This window comes from Triturus cristatus, chromosome 5_1 (genome assembly GCF_964204655.1).
Source record: "Triturus cristatus chromosome 5_1, aTriCri1.1, whole genome shotgun sequence".
In the NCBI taxonomy this organism is placed as follows: domain Eukaryota; kingdom Metazoa; phylum Chordata; class Amphibia; order Caudata; family Salamandridae; genus Triturus; species Triturus cristatus.
Window position 1 is genome coordinate 100,615,242 of NC_140587.1, and position 17,877 is coordinate 100,633,118.

A 17,877-nucleotide genomic window follows, 5' to 3' on the forward strand; every position below is an offset into this window, starting at 1 on the left:
TTGCTCCTGCAGTTCCACCCCCCCCCCCCCCGTCCACCTGCTGGGACATTGGCCAGGATAAGGTGGTGGAGTCAGATGGCCTATGCAGCCTGCCTGGAACCCAGGTGAGGTGGGAGGAGGTCTACTGATCTGCCCATCAGAGGCCAGTACTGCTCTTCCCCTGACCTCTGCCCTACAGGACTCTGCGCATGCTCACAACCCTGCAGTGCTCACTGCCTGCCACTGCAAGCTCTCCGGCCGAGGGAAGAGGAAGGAGAATGGGCTGAAAGAAGGTGAAGAGTGAGGGGGCAGAGATGGAAGAAGCAGTGGAGAGTTTAAAGGAGGGAAAATTGAGACAGAATGGGTAAGTGCAGACAGAGATGGGGAAGAGATCGAGACGGCTATGGAAAGAGTAACAGGGGCACGGAGATGGCAGATTAGAAATAGCAGAGGATTATGGGATACCTTTGGGGTTAAGCGAGTGGGGAAGCGAGAGAAATAGATACAAATGGGAGAGAGGTAAGTGGGGGAGGGATCGAGAGATTACAGATGTTAAGATTGGCAGAGTATTTGTCTGCTTGTTTGTGTGCGTTTGCCTGGTTGTGTGTATGTTTGTGTGTGAGAGAGAAACGAAATCAGAGAGGATGAGAATCAGGACACTCGGGAGGTATTTGAAAAGAAAGGTGCCTCGTGCTTGTTATTAATGGTGCACATTATTAGCCTGAAAGTGCTGATAGCACTGTTGATGGCTTCACTGCATTCAGGGTTTAGAGGCTCCTTCCATTGTTTCCAGAAGCACTTCACACCACCCCTAATTAGCATATGTACCTGTTAATCTGCACATATGGAAAGTTTGAGACAACTGTCAAGGGCAATGCAAGGGCAAAACGAATACTCAATGGAAGTGTTTTCTGTCATCATGTCTCACCCAGCCCACTAGCCACACCCCTAACTCAATTTAATGAGTACCTGCACTTATTTTGTTCCATTTAAAGCACTGATTATAAGCAATCCTGATATTAGTGCAAAGTCTGTTGTGCGAGAAGTATGAAGGGTGGAAATATTGCCTGAAGGAGAGTCATGGTCAGTCTTCAATACCTGATATTTTAGCCTCTTGTTTATCTCTCCATCTTCTCAGTCTTGCTCCAGCGCTAAGACAAGCGCACATGTTCCCTGCCTGATTTGGAAAATGTTTTTCTCTCTTAGCTTTTTAGGTTGAGCATTCGAAATGCTGGTGGTATATGGGGTGCAGTGACGCCCCCTGCTATTCTGCACACCACGGTGCTTTCGGCTTCTCTTCTCTATTAATTTCAGTGTTTCTGCTCCTCCTTTTATTCACCCATTCTTTACTCCCTGCTTATCCTCTACTCCTGTTCATGTTTCATCACTGACCTGAGGGCAACTCATTCCTCCTTTTCTCCATTCCACTCAGTACTTTTTGTTCCTCCTTTTCTCCACTTGCACAGTACTTTTCTCTTCTTCAATTCATCTTTTCAGTATTCTCCCTGGTGTGCTAGGTCCCCGTTTTTTCCCTCCGACAATGGTCAGCTCATCTTTTTCTTCACGTGTCAATTTTTACTGCCCCTCATTTGTTATACTTGCCTGGGTTCTCTGCCCTTTTTCAACACACCTCAGTAGACTTTGTAACTGGTTTTAATTATTCTTGGAGTGCTGTTTAGCCAGATTTTTTTACTTTGATTTTATTTTTCCTCACATTGTGACCCGACTCAATGAGACTACCTGTGATGTCTAACTCGCCTGCATAAGTGGATGCCACTTGGCTGAAAACGTTATCTAACGGCCATTTGCACTGGCTTAATTCCCTATACTGCAGTGTCCCATGTCAGTGCTGCACAGAGAGCCCCTGGTTGAACTCTGTGTGCGGCATGGCTCTCAGCCGTCTGCAATCTGTTTTGCATCAGTACTCCTGGCTACCAGGATTGAGGGTTGCTGCATAGTTCTGGCATGCGCACACCAATAATGTGGGGATCAGTGTGCTAGGGTTATGGTAGTGGAGCTGTATCCATTTAATGGGTGCTTTCGTGTGCGTATTTTCTTCAGTACTTCCTATTTGGTATAGGTCATCATGCGTAATTGTTGAAAGTGGTGGCTTCTGTGGTGTGCTGCTTTTCACAAGTTAGTGTTAATGATCCATACAGTTCCATGCCATACAATTCAACTCCACACATTTCCAATCCACACCACATAATTTGACAACAAACCACATGATTCAACAACACAATTACACAACAGACCACACACATCCAATCCACAGCACAAAATTTCACATCATGCCACAAAATTCAACAGCACACCATATAATTAAACTCAACGAAATACAACTCCACAACCCAAAATACCATTCCACATAATTACAATCCATAACACACAATCCCACTCCACTCAATACCACATAATTACACTGCACACCAAACCACTTAACTCCACTACACAAATCCACTCCACATCATACAATTCCACGCTGCACAATTCCACAGCTAGCAATTCCAATCCAACCCACATAATTCCACTACATACATATTCTCCATAACACATGGGTAAAAGACATTGCCATTTACAACGCCAATAGCTCAAACTCAAGCAAAAGTGAGACCAATTGCATTTCCAATGCTTGTTTAATTAGCAGCCTCGCCATTCCCAAATGTACTTCCCTGAGAAATTTACAATCTGTTTCAGAGGTATGTTACCTAAGCCTGACATATTCTGTGGGTTATGTTATACTGATTTGTATAGCACACTAATCACCTGAAGAGCCAGGTCTTCAACTTCTTGCGGAATTCAAGAAGTGAGGAGGAGGCTCTGATGTGTTGAGCGAGGTCATTCCATGTCTTGGGTGTGATGTATGAGAATGAGCGACCTCCAGTTTTGCTCTATGCAAATGCAAGGAATCAGAGAGATGAAGAGTTGGGTGTGATAGGCGTAGATGCCGGTGATGTCTTGGGATTGGATAACGTTGGTAAGCAGTGTCATGTATACATTAAAAAAGGTAGGGCTAAGGGACGATCCCTGTGGGACTCCGTTTATCAATTTCTTGGTCTCTCCTGAAGGGCGGCAGCCTGACCCTTTGGTTCTTCCCGTGAGGAAGGAACAGATCCATTTGAGAATGGATTCTTGTATGCTAATCTCCTGGAGTCTTCTGGTGAGGGTGTTGAGAGGCCATTACGAAGGCCACTGAGAGGTCAAGCAGGAAGAGGGCCACTGTTTCTTATCGGTCAAAGATAATTCGAATGCCATTGGTGGCCACGATGAGTGCTGTTTTGGTGCTGTGGTTCTTTCTGAATCCTGATTGAGGAGGATAGGAGATGGTGAACTTTGAGGTGGGTTGTGAGTTGCTTGTTGATGGCCTTCTCAATCACTTGACTGGATAGGGAAGTAGGGAGATAAGTTGGAAGTTGCTCAGTGGATTTGGGTCGGCTGTGGGTTTCTTCAGGAGGGGTTGAATTCTGCAAGTTTCCATTAATTCGGCAAAGTAGCGGACGTGATAAAGGTGTTGATGTGGTGGTGTGGTTTGGTGATGTTCCCAGGTTGTAGATGTAGCGGGGGCATGGGACCGATGGGGCTCCTGAGTGGTAGGTCTGGATGATTGCCGCTGTCTCGTTTCTGGTGGGATTTTCAATATTTTTACATATCAAGCACTGCTTCGCACCACATGCATTATACTTAGGCTTTCCTGTTTTCAGTTACTATTTTTGGTAATTTTTTTCTGGGGTTCTTTCAGTGTTTTCAAGTGATTTCAATATCTTAAAAAACAGTGGTTATCAGTGGTTACACATTTTTGCGCCATTAAAAACAACAGAAACAGTGTTTTTCCGACATTTATGGAATGCTTTGCTTTTATGATTGCTTGCTTTCTGCACTGATAGCGCATGGTATATAGACAGTGTACGTATAGTGTATATGAGGTCCAAACAGATTTTTGCAAATTAAACTTATTGTGGTACACCATGCAATACTTCTTCAGTGAGTCTTTGGTCATGTGCACTCCCTCTTTCCTTCCCATGTAAAATTTTGTGAAAAGGCCCTCTCAACATTGGCACTTGAGATGGGCAACGCCAAAACTGCCAGTACACAATTTAACACTGACCACTGACATACCTTTCCATGCCAATACTGGTGTACTTGAAAATTGCGATTCTAAGGGCTGGTTCTGCAACTTTTGTGTTGAGTTGGGCGCTTATGCCTTCAGAGTTATTGAAGCGGTCTAAAATGAAGCTGCACTTTTGAAACTACAGGGGAGATTCCCCTTTATGGAAGGGATCTAGAACCTGTACAGGGTACCACAATGAGGTTTCATTGGCTTCAAATGTTGTTGGTGGTGAAGGGACATTTCTATGCCATCATTGCAAGCCATTTCTCATACATTGTAAAGTAAAAGTTCCTGAATTGCTCTTCACCATTGCTTTGCTTACCAAGTGGCAAGCACTCTAACATGGAACATGTTGCAGTGCTAAAGTCCCTAAAGGTGTTGCCCAGCTTACTCTCCAGGAGGTGTTTCACAACACCAATTATGCTGAACACTTGGCAGACAAGGGTGTTTTCAGACTCTAGTTTTTTATTATGTCCACTACAGCAGTAATGTTTTCCTGTAAAAATCTAAGAATGCAGTAGAGTGTACTTTTTTCACATCACTATCAATATAGGACCTAAGATACTCACATTTCTTGCCTTTGGCGTCATCACTCTGCAAATATTCTGTATACGGTTGCCACATGGATAATATAGCATTCATAGCCACTTCGACTGGGATCCATCAGCTAAGGGAAACAGTTGGGATGACTCGTTCTTTGATGCCACACCAAGCACGAAATGAGAAATATTTGCGTTTTAGTTCCTGTGCATAAGAAAACAGTGCACCAGAATGGAATAAAAAGTCAATAGCATTCCTCATTAACCCTGAAGATTGTAAAGATGCTTACAGCATACCATCTAACAAGTGGGAAGGATCTCTTACAGGAAAGCACTTCAGCTCAGGTATCGATTTTGACAGGTCATCTCGCAACTTTTTCATATATGTAGCTGAATCACTACAAATACAAACAATATCACTCCAATTTTTTTTAACGTGGAAATAACCTTTTTTGCAGAGCATTCCAAGTGACACTGCATTCCATGTTTTCCAAAAGTCTGGTGTCATGTTTTCACCACTATCCCAGATGCTTGGCGGTAACGCTCTTTTCACATATACTTGCAACTATACCTTGCATTGAATGTTTAAAGCCTGAGGTGTTTGCAATTCACCTACTATCAATACAGACTCACTAGAAACTAGGGGCTGATGTATTAAGGGGCATTACCCATTCTCTGTGGGTAAATGTGATGACACATATTAGGGAAGATTCTTATGAAACCAGCCATTATGCCTATCAGTGAAAGAATCAAACGTAGCCAAAATATCAAATATGGTTTTGATATTTCCTGATTCTCTGCAGTTTATAAAATAATTAAACAAGATCTAAAACATGCTTCAAAACCATGCATCTTTAGACTAAAGACCACAAAACTGAAAAAAGAAAAAGGAAGAAGAAACAATATCTGAGTGGCATCCCTAAACAACAAAACTCAAGCAGGATAATGTTAGCCCAGTCTTTCTTACTGCTAGCTTGTATGACAAAGTTACATTGTATTGGCCCCTTCAGGAAGAAAATAATTGACTGTCACTCTCTTTTTCCTTTCTTTAAATGGCATTTAGTTTGTGGTTGTGCATGTGTTTTTTCAGTGTTTATATGTTTTCACTGGTGAGGGCTATTTATCTTTCAGTGGGGTTTTATCAGTTATTATAGGTTTAAACCTAACACTGGACAGCCTATTTATACTGCTATGAGCGCCATTAGTTGTGCAGATCCACCCTCCCTGCACCAGATGACAGAGACCAGGCCAACATTGAAAGGGAACAGCAGGCGCCTGCAGCAAGGAGACGTGGGAGGAGTCTGTGGACTTCCCAAGATTCTCAATTTTTTTTCAACTGTATGATTTCTCCAAAATGATATCACAGTTACAGCCCAGGTGAAGTAGGTGCTATTGTATAAAGGTGCACATCTCATAGAATCACCTAGCACCCCTCTTATATCTGCAGTGGCAAGGGATGCACCATGGTGCACAAAAACATACATGTCTTGCAATATCAGACAGTCTGCAGAGGTGAGTGCAGTGGTACAAAAACGTGTACATGTCTCAGACAGCGTCCCTCTTGTCCTCATAGGTAGGGAGTGGGCAGTAATGACATGGAAACACAGAGGTGGACATGCTCACAATAGCAAAGAGAATCTCTCTTCAGTAGCCACCTGGGACACTGCCAGTAGCATAACACAAAATGACAGGCCCCTTGCAGAATGTGAGTCCCCATATCTCACAGATATTTAATGGCATTGGGTGAATGGAGGGCCCTGAAGTTTTGGCATAGCCTACATTAGTGCAGGGGAATCCCACCATACTTCTGTGTGAAGCTGTATGCACCCACAGCAAGTTCCTTAACCTCTTGAGTGCCCATGATGAGATGGTCTCGTCATGGGCCGCGGTTGCGCTGTGCCCATGACGAGACTATCTCGTCATGAACCCCGCCCGCTAATGAAAGGGCCGGCACAGGGCGGGGAAAGGGCGGGGCACTCAAGGGGTTAAACAGAGCTTGGATTCATCCGCTACACGAACCAACACTGTGCTTTGTACAAATGAATGGTCTATTGCTACAGAGCACAGCTGCTCAAATTCAGAAGTGTATTGCATCACATTTCTACAATAAACCTGACTGCACCATAGAAGTGGCTCAAGTCTTCATGTACCATGGCCTACGACAATAGCAATGGCCATATGTACGAAGCATCCCAAAAAATGAGCATGCATGCAAGTAATAGCAGCTCACACTTTGGTCGCCAAACACGAATAGTAATAATAACACACTATTGATATTGTTACTATATTTATAAATCACCTTGTACCACACGTTATTTCTAGGCATTTTAACAGACTATTGTTACACTAATCCAATTTAATGTCTGCAAGTGCATTAATCTACCCAGCTTCCTATGCGGCCTATGGTAATGAATGGCTGTGACTAATCATAGTGTCCATTAAATTTCCCCCTCACTTCATCTCACAGTAACATCTGTACCATATCTCAGTCTTCTGTCACAGATTATGTTTGACTAATCACAGAGTGCATTAGATGACCCCTTGCTTCATTTCACAGTAACATCCGTACCATATCTCACAGTCTTCTGTCACAGGTTATGTTTAACTAATCACAGTGTGCATTACATGACCCCTCGCTTCATCTTACAGTAACATCCGAAACATATCTCGCAGTCTTCTGTCACAGGTTATGTTTGACTAATCACAGTGTGCATTACATGACCCCTTGCTTCATCTTACAGTAACATCTGTACCATATCTCGCAGTCTTCTGTCACATGTTATGTTTGACTAATCACAGTGTGCATTACATGACCCCTCGCTTCATCTTACAGTAACATCCGAAACATATCTCGCAGTCTTCTGTCCAAGGTTATGTTTGACTAATCACAGTGTGCATTATATGACCCCTCACTTCATCTCACAGTAACATCCGCAGCATATCTCGCAATCTTCTGTTGCAGGTTATGTTTGACTAATCACAGTGTGCATTACAAGACTCTTCACTTCATCTTAGAGTAACATCCGCAGCATATCTCGCAGTCTTCTGTCACAGGTTATGCTTGACTAATATCACTATCAAAGGAGAGAGAGAGGACTAGGTAGCCAGTCCGTATCCCCGGGGTTTATATGTGAGATCAAAAAGGACTAGCCTATTTGTGAATTTACATAGACTCAAGACTGTAAGGCAGGGTACAAAGCATTTTGTTTGTTCATGAAGCCCTCACCCACCAACCTAGTTGGTGGCATGCTTCATCATCGGGCCCACCCAGTGACACAGAGTGTGTCCCGGGTGTGCTTCGACGCCTGGTTACAGTGGAGCAGGTATGTATCTGAGTGTGCAGTGTAGTGACGTGAAGGTGACGATTTAAAAGCTATGCAGGGATCCCAGTACCCGAGGGTAAATTATATTTTAATAACTGGGTCACTGCTAGCATTAAAAAAAGTTGTTGGATGTTATAGGAATGTTAATTAGGGTTTCCTACATCCAGGTGTGTCTACATGTTTCAGCCAGGCCTTTATGATTAAAACTGGCTTTCCTCAGGACCAAAGTGTGTAGGTGCAAATTACTTAGATTTGATTGTGTAATTTTGAGAAATGTGTAGCACTCGCTAAGGTGCTTTACATGTGAGAGGGGGATTCCCTCTTAGAGCATTACTGGACATACAACAAGTATGACAGGACACACATACAGGGGAGAGTCTCAGTATGGTTACATATTCACAAGACAGATTGATTGCCGATATCTATTGTGCTGTGTAGACGATAAATAAAATTAAAGACTTGGCACAGGTATATAGATGACATCTTCCTGATTTGGGAAGGAACACAGGATGTACTAAACGTCTTTCTCACTCGGCTTAATGAGCGTGACCCTTACCTACGATTCACGTGCACCTCCAGTGCCACCGAGCTGGCCTTCCTGGATCTTAACATTCGAGCAGAACAAGGGACTCTGCGCACCACCACCCACTACAAACCAACAGCTAGGAACTCACTGTTGCAATTTGACAGCTTCCACCCCAGACCATTAAGGGAAAATCTACCATTTGGGCAATTCCTGCGGATCCGCAGAAACCGCAGCCGCCTAGAGTACTACAAAAGACAATCCCGCATCTTATCACACAAACTACAGGAACGTGGATATCCCAATGCCATTATTGCCAAAACCAGCAAAAGGGTACGCAAAATAAACAGAGAATCACTATTGGAAACAGTTACAAAAGACCAAGATCTACCACCCATGACCTGTGTGACCACCTATAATACAGCGTCAAATCAAGTTTCCAGCATCATCCGCAAACACTTGAAGATAATCAATTCAGGCACCAGAAAATGGGAGATCCCGCACTTTGCATTCAAACGTGCCAACAACCTTAAAGACAAACTAGTGTCAACAAGACCACGTGCCAGTCCCAAATCTATGGACAACACAGTCCTTAACTGTTGGGGCCTTCCCAAAGTCATTGGACATTATCCATGCAACAACTGCAGTGTGTGCCATCTCACCAAACCAACGAAAACTCTCAACCTTGAACCTGGCAAAATCTGGACACAGCACCAACACACCAACTGCAACTCCAGTAACCTTGTGTACCTCATAACATGCCCCTGTGGGCTCCGTTACGTGGGCATGACGACCCGCAAAATCAGGACCAGAGTGGTTGAACACAGAAGCACGATCAGGTGTGACAAAAACATCAGCAGACTGACAGATCACTACCTCAGTGCACACCACACCCCCAATGACATGTCCTGGACTGTCATTGAACAATTTGACATTCACCAAACAGACAATGACCGGATCCTTCATACCAAAGAACAGAGATGGATCTATCGCCTCTCCGCGCAGCAACCGGGCCTGGGCCTGAATGACTCCATACCCTGGAGCTCACTAAAAACATGAATTTCTTACTCTTGATTCCCCTCCGTGTTAAATGTCCCCCTGTTGTATTGGCCAGATATAACACACCTGGCACCCCACAGCGCTCTTTAAGTTCTCTCTTTCCTCAGTTAGCGCTCTTTTGTTTTACAACTGTACACTAATCTGTGTACACTGGGTACAGCTCACCCAGCCATCCCAATGCGCAGGCGCCGACATTCGGCACCGCACATGCTCACAGCAGAGCACACTACTCCCCCGCACATGGGCATGCTCGCAGCAGGATACTCTTCTGGGCATGCTCACAACAGGATACACTGCTCTCCCGCCCATGTGCAGTACAGCCATGACTCAGCGTGTCCTCGCACAGTCTGTCTTCTCTGTCCTTCCCCGCACAGGTTTTCAGAATGATGCAGCCTGCATTTAAAGCACAAACACGGCCGAGGACAGCCCAGCGGAGGCCGCAGAGATGACTGGAGGCTCAACGCAGACACTGACCGAAAGTATCGTGAGTAAACCAAGCGCTTCAGCTACAAGCCGGGTAAGCTCTTTTTCCACAGGTCCCTAACCCCCTAAGGACCCTTTATCTTCCCAGGGTCCATTCCCCTGCCGGACTACTCCATGGGGCATGTTTGGCAACAAGCCAACGCGAGGATAATCTTCCTTTCATGCACTTTCCACCGTTTTTTTGTGTGTTGATGCGCTTACGATGCTTAGCCCACCACAAAACTTCATGTACATATGATAACTCTCACCTTAGCCACACCACCAATATGGCTACACCATTTGCCGCTTATTTATCGTCTACACAGCACAATAGATATCGGCAATCAGTCTGTCTTGTGAATATGTAACCATACTGAGACTCTCCCCTGTATGCGTGTCCTGTCATACTTGTTGTATGTCCAGTAATGCTCTAAGAGGGAATCCCCCTCTCACATGTAAAGCACCTTAGCGAGTGCTACACATTTCTCAAAATTACACAATCACTTAAATCTAAGTAATTTGCACCTACACACTTTGGTCCTGAGGAAAGCCAGTTTTAATCATAAAGGCCTGGCTGAAACATGTAGACCACACCTGGATGTAGGAAACCCTAATTAACATTCCTATAACATCCAACAGCCTTTTTTCATGCTAGCAGTGACCCAGTTATTAAAATATAATTCACCCTCGGGTACTGGGATTCCTGCATAGCTTTTAAATCGTCACCTTCACGTCACTACACTGCACACTCAGATACATGCCTGCTCCGCTGTATCCAGGCGTCGAAGCACACCCGGGACACACTGGGTGGGCCCGATGATGATGATGAAGCATGCCACCAACTAGGTTGGTGGGTGAGGGCTTCATGAACAAACAAAATGGTTTGTACCCTGCCTTACAGTCTTGAGTCTGTGTAAATTCACAAATAGGCTAGTCCTTTTTGATCTCACATATGTTTGATTAATCACAGATTGTATTACATGACCCCTCGCTTCATCTCACAGTAACATCCGTACCATATCTCACAGTCTTCTGTCACAGGTTATATTTATGTTTCATTAATCATAGTGGGCATTTTATGACCTATCGCTTTATTTCACAGTAACAGCCGCAGCATATCTCGTAGTCTTCTGTCACAGGTTATGTTTGACTAATCATAGAAGAGTTCATTACATGACCCCTCACTTCATCTTACAATAACATCTGTACCATATCTCAGTCTTCTGTCACAGGTTATGTTTAACATGCATTACATGACCCCCTCGCTTCATCTTACAGTAACATCTGTATCATATCTCGCAGTCTTCTGTTACAGGTTATGTTTGACTAATCACAGTGTGCATTACATGACCCCCTCGCTTCATCTTACAGTAACATCCGAAACATATCTCGCAGTCTTCTGTCACAGGTTATGTTTGCCTAATCACAGTGTGTATTACATGACCCCTCGCTTCATCTCACAGTAACATCCGTACCATATCTCGCAGTCTTCTGTCCCAGGTTATGTTTGACTAATCACAGTGTGCATTATATGACCCCTCACTTCATCTCACTGTAACATCCGCAGCATATCTCGCAATCTTCTGTTGCAGGTTATGTTTGACTAATCACAGTGTGCATTAGAAGACTCTTCACTTCATCTTACAGTAACATCTGTACCATATCTCGCAGATTTCTGTCACAGGTTATGTTTGACTAATCATAGTGTGCTTTACATGACCCCTCGCTTCATCTTAAAGTAACATCTGTATCATATCTCGCAGTCTTCTGTTACAGGTTATGTTTGACTAATCACAGAGTGCAATACATGACCCCTCGCTTCTGATGTTCATGATACCCATCGAGCTAAGGAATCCCATATTAACAAATGTGTGTGTATTTGCGCATATGATGTGTGTGTGTGTTGGCCGTTTTTCTATTTCTGATTCTGAGTGGACTGAAAGTGCGTCACACTCGGAAGTGGACTGAAAGTGTGTCACACTGGGAAGCGGACTGAAAGTGAGTCACACTGGGAAGCGGACTGAAAGTGAGTCACACTGGGAAGCGGACTGAAAGTGAGTCACACTGGGAAGCGGACTGAAAGTGCGACACACTAGGAAGCAGCACTAAAGTGCGTCACACTGGAAACCAGACTGAATTGCGTCTCACCAGAAAGTGGACTAAAAGTGCGTCACACTGGGAAGTAGACTGAAAGTGTGTCACACTAGGAAGCAGCAATAAAGTGCGTTACACTGGGAGGCAGACTAAAAGTGCGTTACACTGGGAGGCAGACTAAAAGTGCGTCACACTGGGAGGCAGACTAAAAGTGCGTCACACTGGGAAGTAGACTCAAAGCGCGTCACACTGGGAAGTAGACTCAAAGCGTGTCACACTGGAAGTCGACTGAAAGTGCGTCACACTGGGAAGCGGACTGAAAGTGCGTCACACTGGGAAGTGGACTGAAAGTGCGTCACACTGGGAAGCGGACTGAAAGTGCGTCACACTGGGAAGCGGACTAAAAGTGCGTCACACTGGGAAGCGGACTGAAAGTGCGTCACACTGGGAAGCGGACTGAAAGTGCATCACACTGGGAAGCGGACTGAAAGTGCATCACACTGGGAAGCAGACTGAAAGTGCATCACACTGGGAAGCAGACTGAAAGTGCGTCTCACTGGGAAGGAGAGAAATATCGTCACACTGGGAAGCAGCACTAAAGTGCGTGACACTAGGAAGCGGACTGAAAGTGCATGACACTGGGAAGCAGACAAAGTGCATGACACTGGGAAGCGGACTGAAAGTGTGTGACATTGGGAAGAGGACTGAAAGTGCGTGACATTGGGAAGCAAACTGAAAGTGCGTGACACTGAGAATCGGACTTAAAGTGCATGACACTGGGAAGAGGACTGAAAATGCGTCACACCGGGAAGCAGAATGAAAGTGGGTCACATTGGGAAGTAGACAGAAAGTGCCTCACACTAGAAAGCGGACTGAAAGTGTGTCACACTAGGAAGAAACCCGTTGCTGGAGCCCTTTCTTACATGTCTCCATTCTGCCAACACTCTTGGAACAGCATGAAACACATACTGTTCAAACACACAAAGTGCTCTACTGAATCCATTAGTTAAACAAGCATTGTAGCAGTCCTCTCGATCAGTGGCAACTGGTAGGGAACAACTCGACCTTTAAATCCAAAGGGGCTTTCATGCCAATTTAAAAACGGCTTTATTCAACATTATCTGTAAAGTACTTTCTTTGAGGCGTTTCAGCTACAATCAGTCAATGTATTTTTAATTTGATATGTTTCACCTTCAAAGGTGCAATGGCAGATTATTTCACTATCACATTCAACAAACATGATCTTATATTCTACATTCCATGTCTCGCCCCTGTTCTTTCCATAAAACAGGATCTATACATATGCTTAATAGATCACTTTTTGACTTCAAAGTCTTCTGCAGATTAATAATTGTAATGTGTCAGTGCATTCACAATAAGCTGTCCAATTAAGTTTCATCTCCTCCAACCTAAGGCAATGGGAGAGTCAGCAATATCTGTTACTCATTATGGACTTGGCATCTTGATTTTAATTTACCAGTTCTTTATATGAAATAAATATAGGATTTTGCCTTGATGGTACCATATACAATTTGAGTACTAAACAAGTCCTGAATTGCATTTTCTAATATTACATGTATAATATAGATATATGTATATATGCTCATATATATACATATGCCTTATTCTCCTGGTCAAGTACCAGAGCAGATATTAAGAGTTAATCACATTTACATTCTCGTGGTAAAGTCATAAATTATCCATTCTGGATCTAACAGACAATCAATAGAAAAAGTGCAAGTGCTTTTTACCGTACTAATCAAGTGCAACAGATCACATTATGGACAGTTGTTCAAACTTCACATGTTGTAAAATGTCAATATATACAATATATTTCAGTTCAATCCCAATTCCAACTGATTCCACAATTTGTGAAAAATTTGCTAATATTCTAGATTAACAAATAATCTTAGTTCCCTCATTTGGAATTTTGCAAAAAGTGCTAATGCTTTTACAATACTACAAAAAAGAAAAAAATCGTATTTTTTTACTCTAGTGCAAATCTCGCTTGAAATAAATTACTCTTACCAGTACATTTATAAGAGTGAAGTACCCAATTAAAAATTAATTGCATAAATGTGAGATATTTGCAAACGTAAAGTGTCCATACTCCAAACAATATGCCAATCCTGATTATCCTATTAATTACAAGAAGATGCAAGTACTTGCATAGTACTGAAATTGTTCAGACTTGGATAATAGATTTTAAAGGAAAACCTTTTTACATCAACCTCTAAAAAGAAAGCTAACTACAATTTTTTGTAAAGGACTAAAAGACTAAATTCATCCTCATGACAATTCCTAAATGTGGACTGTGAGACCGGCCTCGCGGCGTTGCCCTCTCCATCATCCAGCCAACCTGCAACCACCCTCAAGACACGACATCTCCGACTCCGGCCGCCCCAGCCACCCCCGATCCGCGGGCCGGCCAGAGGCCTGACAGACTCAACACCCTACCACGCATGTCCAACCGAGTGAGCGGGAACCCTCGAGCCAGAGGCGCCAGCCCAGTCACACCTCGGGTCACCTTCCCCGGGAGGACTCAATCGGCCACCAGGCCCCTGGGGACCAGGCGCCTCCCCTGCCGAGCGTCTGGGGTCCCTCCCAGACCCACCTGAAAAGACCAAAGAAGTGAGCGGCAGGAAATCCCGCCGAACCCCCTCCGTCACCCCAGTCCCCCCTCTGCGAGCACTCCGGACTTCAAAGAACCAGCGGAGAATAACAAGGGGTGCCGGAGAGACGAGTGCAGAGAAGACCTGGAACCATCCGAGCCTGCAGACGCTGTCGCGGCTCCTGAATGCTGAAGTCACCTGGGCCTGCTGAGTGACTCACGGCCTCTTGCTATTGAACCATCTGAGCCCTGCGGACGAGGTCGCGGCTCCCGGACACTGAACCACCTAGGCCTGCTGAGTGACTCGCGCCCCCAGCTATTGAACCATCTGAGCCCTGCTGACGGAATCGCGGCTCCCGAACCCCGACCACCTGTGCCTGCTGAGAGACTCGCGGCGCTCCCCTTGAGGACGACTCGGTAAGAGATCGCCCAGAGACACGACACCCTCCAGCTCGAGGATTGTGAGATTCCGCAGGGTATTTCGCAGAAACACTATCTTGAAAGACTGTCCCGCTACCCCCATTCCCCACGACCGATTTGTGGTACGGTGTGCCACTGCTGTACTGCTTGCATCTTGGATCATTAAGATCCCTTGAAATCATCGATAAAAGAACCTATCGTCCTACAAAGAATACGTGTGGTGTCACTCTGTTCGTAGTGTATCTCAGGGTGTGCGCGCCTGGTTCAGCCTACTTGGGAGAGGTGGGTCAAAGGGGTGGGTAAGACGTATATCGAACCCCCCTCCGGCGAACGCCTTTCCAACATGGACACCTATATTGGATATCCTCTAACTTCAATGCTCTTGTACCTTTCTTTAATTTGTGCCTCAAAATCCTCCATGTGGGGATTGTAGGGTCATTACATTATTTTAATCCTGCCAGAGGTTGACAAGAATAAAGTTTGAGGGTTAACCTCGACATTTCTTTTTCTTCATTTGTTTTGGTCCCTTTCTCCAGGAGACTACTTGTTTCCTTTTTGTCAGAATTACACTTTTGTGTCTGTTCTGTCTGTCTTTTTTCACTATACCTTACCCTCACCACTTTCCTTCATCATTTGTCCTAAAAAATTGCGCTCCACCCAAGGTGTTGGTCAGCACCTGGGTGTATGATGTGGCCCTATGATGAAGCATGACACTTTCGAGAGTGTGAGGGCAGTATTAAGATATCTATTGATTTTCCCACTCACAGCGTCCAGTACGATTTTATATGGTTTTTGATTGCTTCTCTGTCGTGTGTGATTAAGTATATTTGAGGGAGTCAGAGACAGCCTTATCCCTCGTCTCTCCTTTATTGTGTTTTTCAAAATCCTCCATCTCTGAAAATTTCTCCTTGATCAGAAAAACTCCCCATAGGTGACACTCCATTTTAAGAATGCCCACTATGTGCATGGAGGATGCTATTGCTGCTGGTACTTTTCCTGTGAATTTGTATACATGTCATCCTTTACATACACATTGAAATATAGATAATTTATCTCTGTGTTGCTGATCTCATGAGCACATTTCAGCTTCTGTGGGGTCTTATCTAAGGACTCAATCTCTCAAAGTCCTCTTTTTCGCCTTCCCATATCAGAAATAAATCATCGATATAGCGGACCCACATGATAATCTGGTCCACTTTTGCATGATTCTTGTTAACCCACACAGTCTCCGCCTCCCACCAACCCAAGGCAAGATTTGCACAGGTTGGTGCAAAGGATGTCCCCATGGCTGTACCTAGTCTTTGGGGAAAGCATTTGTTGTTAAACAGAAACACATTGTGTTGGAGACAAAAGTCCACCATATCCATTATCATTCTTTAACGCTGTAACAGAGCTAGTGATCGAGAGTTTAAGAAGTATTCACAGGCTGTTATTCCATCTGTATACTGGATGGAGGTGTACAAAGATACAACACCAACTGTGGCCATCCAATAGCCAGGTTTCCAGGGTATGCTATCAATCCTATTGAGGAAGGCTTGGGAGTCTCTGAGGCTCAGGCAAGCGTGTTACCACTTTACCAGGGAAAATATTTGCTTGCGGATTGCTGGGGTGCAAGCGCCAGAGCCCCGAAAGGAAATCAAAGGTGGGAACCCCCACCCCATCCCCCCTTCTTTGCCAGGCACAACCACAATCACAAAAGACAGAATAAAATCAAAAAGAAAAAAGAAGTGGGAATTGTTTGGGCACAATCCACAGCTGGGGGAGGCATTGAAGGGCACCAGCACATCACAAGTACCAAAGGTCTAGATGGCAAGCAAGCGCGTGCAAGCGAAAAGGAAGGCACGGCCACTAGCACGCTTCAGGCCAGAGGCCAACGAGAGGAGTCGGAAGAGGCGCAGAGCGGTCAAAGGGTCCGACCATGACAAAGACGTGCAGGAGATGTTGGGGGAGGCAAGAGCATTGGTGGACCAACAAATCCAGGACGGGCCTATGGGAAGAAGCAGTGACAAGCAGCACCGGAAGGACTGCCCCTCAGGAAACCCGGGGTGGGGGGGCATGCAGCCAAAACGGCGGTCGCTGCAGCCGGCAAGATGGTCACAAGAAGCACCTGGGACAAGGGTGGGGTACAGAAGGGGAGGAAGGAACCACAGACAAGGAACAGGAAGGGGAAAACTCCAGAGCTGGTGTCCAGCTCAGACACGGAAGGGAGCAGTAATGACGAGGGGTCTCTAGCCAGCACGGCGGCCCCTAAGGAGACTTGCGGATGGCAAGCCGACATGGGCAGCCCGGAGAGGGGTAAGCATTGCGTGTAAAGCGGCAAAACGGGGCGTGCAAGGGCCCGGCAGGACTATGCTGCAGAGGGGAAACCAGGGCACATGGGCACGCAAATCGGAGTGAGCAAAGTAGCAATGCAGGAGCCATAGTCCATGCCACTCCCGTGGCTGACAGGGTTAAGCCAGGGGCGTCAGGATTTCCAAGGGGAATCATGGGGACCAGGGGCCACTCACCCAGTGGCCTGGATGGCTTGGTGTTAATGGCCGGGGGCGGGAGCCCCCTTCCAAGTAAGCCCCCAGTGGGGCACGGCGGGGCAAGGGAGCAGCCAGAGGCCGAGCCGGAGGGCCGACTTAGGGGGCATCAGGAATGGGGGCCACAGGCAGGGAGGCCAGACTCCGCATAATGAGGAGGAAGACCTGGGGGTGACTACTAAGGAAGGGACAGCACCCCCGGGGTTAGGGGAGCCAGCGGGGCTGGGGAGGCAC

At 45.4% G+C, this 17,877-nt stretch overlaps 1 long non-coding RNA gene across 1 annotated transcript in view; it reads left to right on the top strand.

The window, feature by feature from the left end:
• Positions 1-212: 212 nt before the first annotated feature.
• Positions 213-17,877, top strand: part of LOC146830315 (uncharacterized) — a 122,820-nt gene continuing 105,155 nt past the window's right edge. The window contains exon 1 of the long non-coding RNA XR_014961414.1: positions 213-343. This is a non-coding gene — a long non-coding RNA (uncharacterized LOC146830315). The remainder of the gene's footprint in view (positions 344-17,877) is intronic.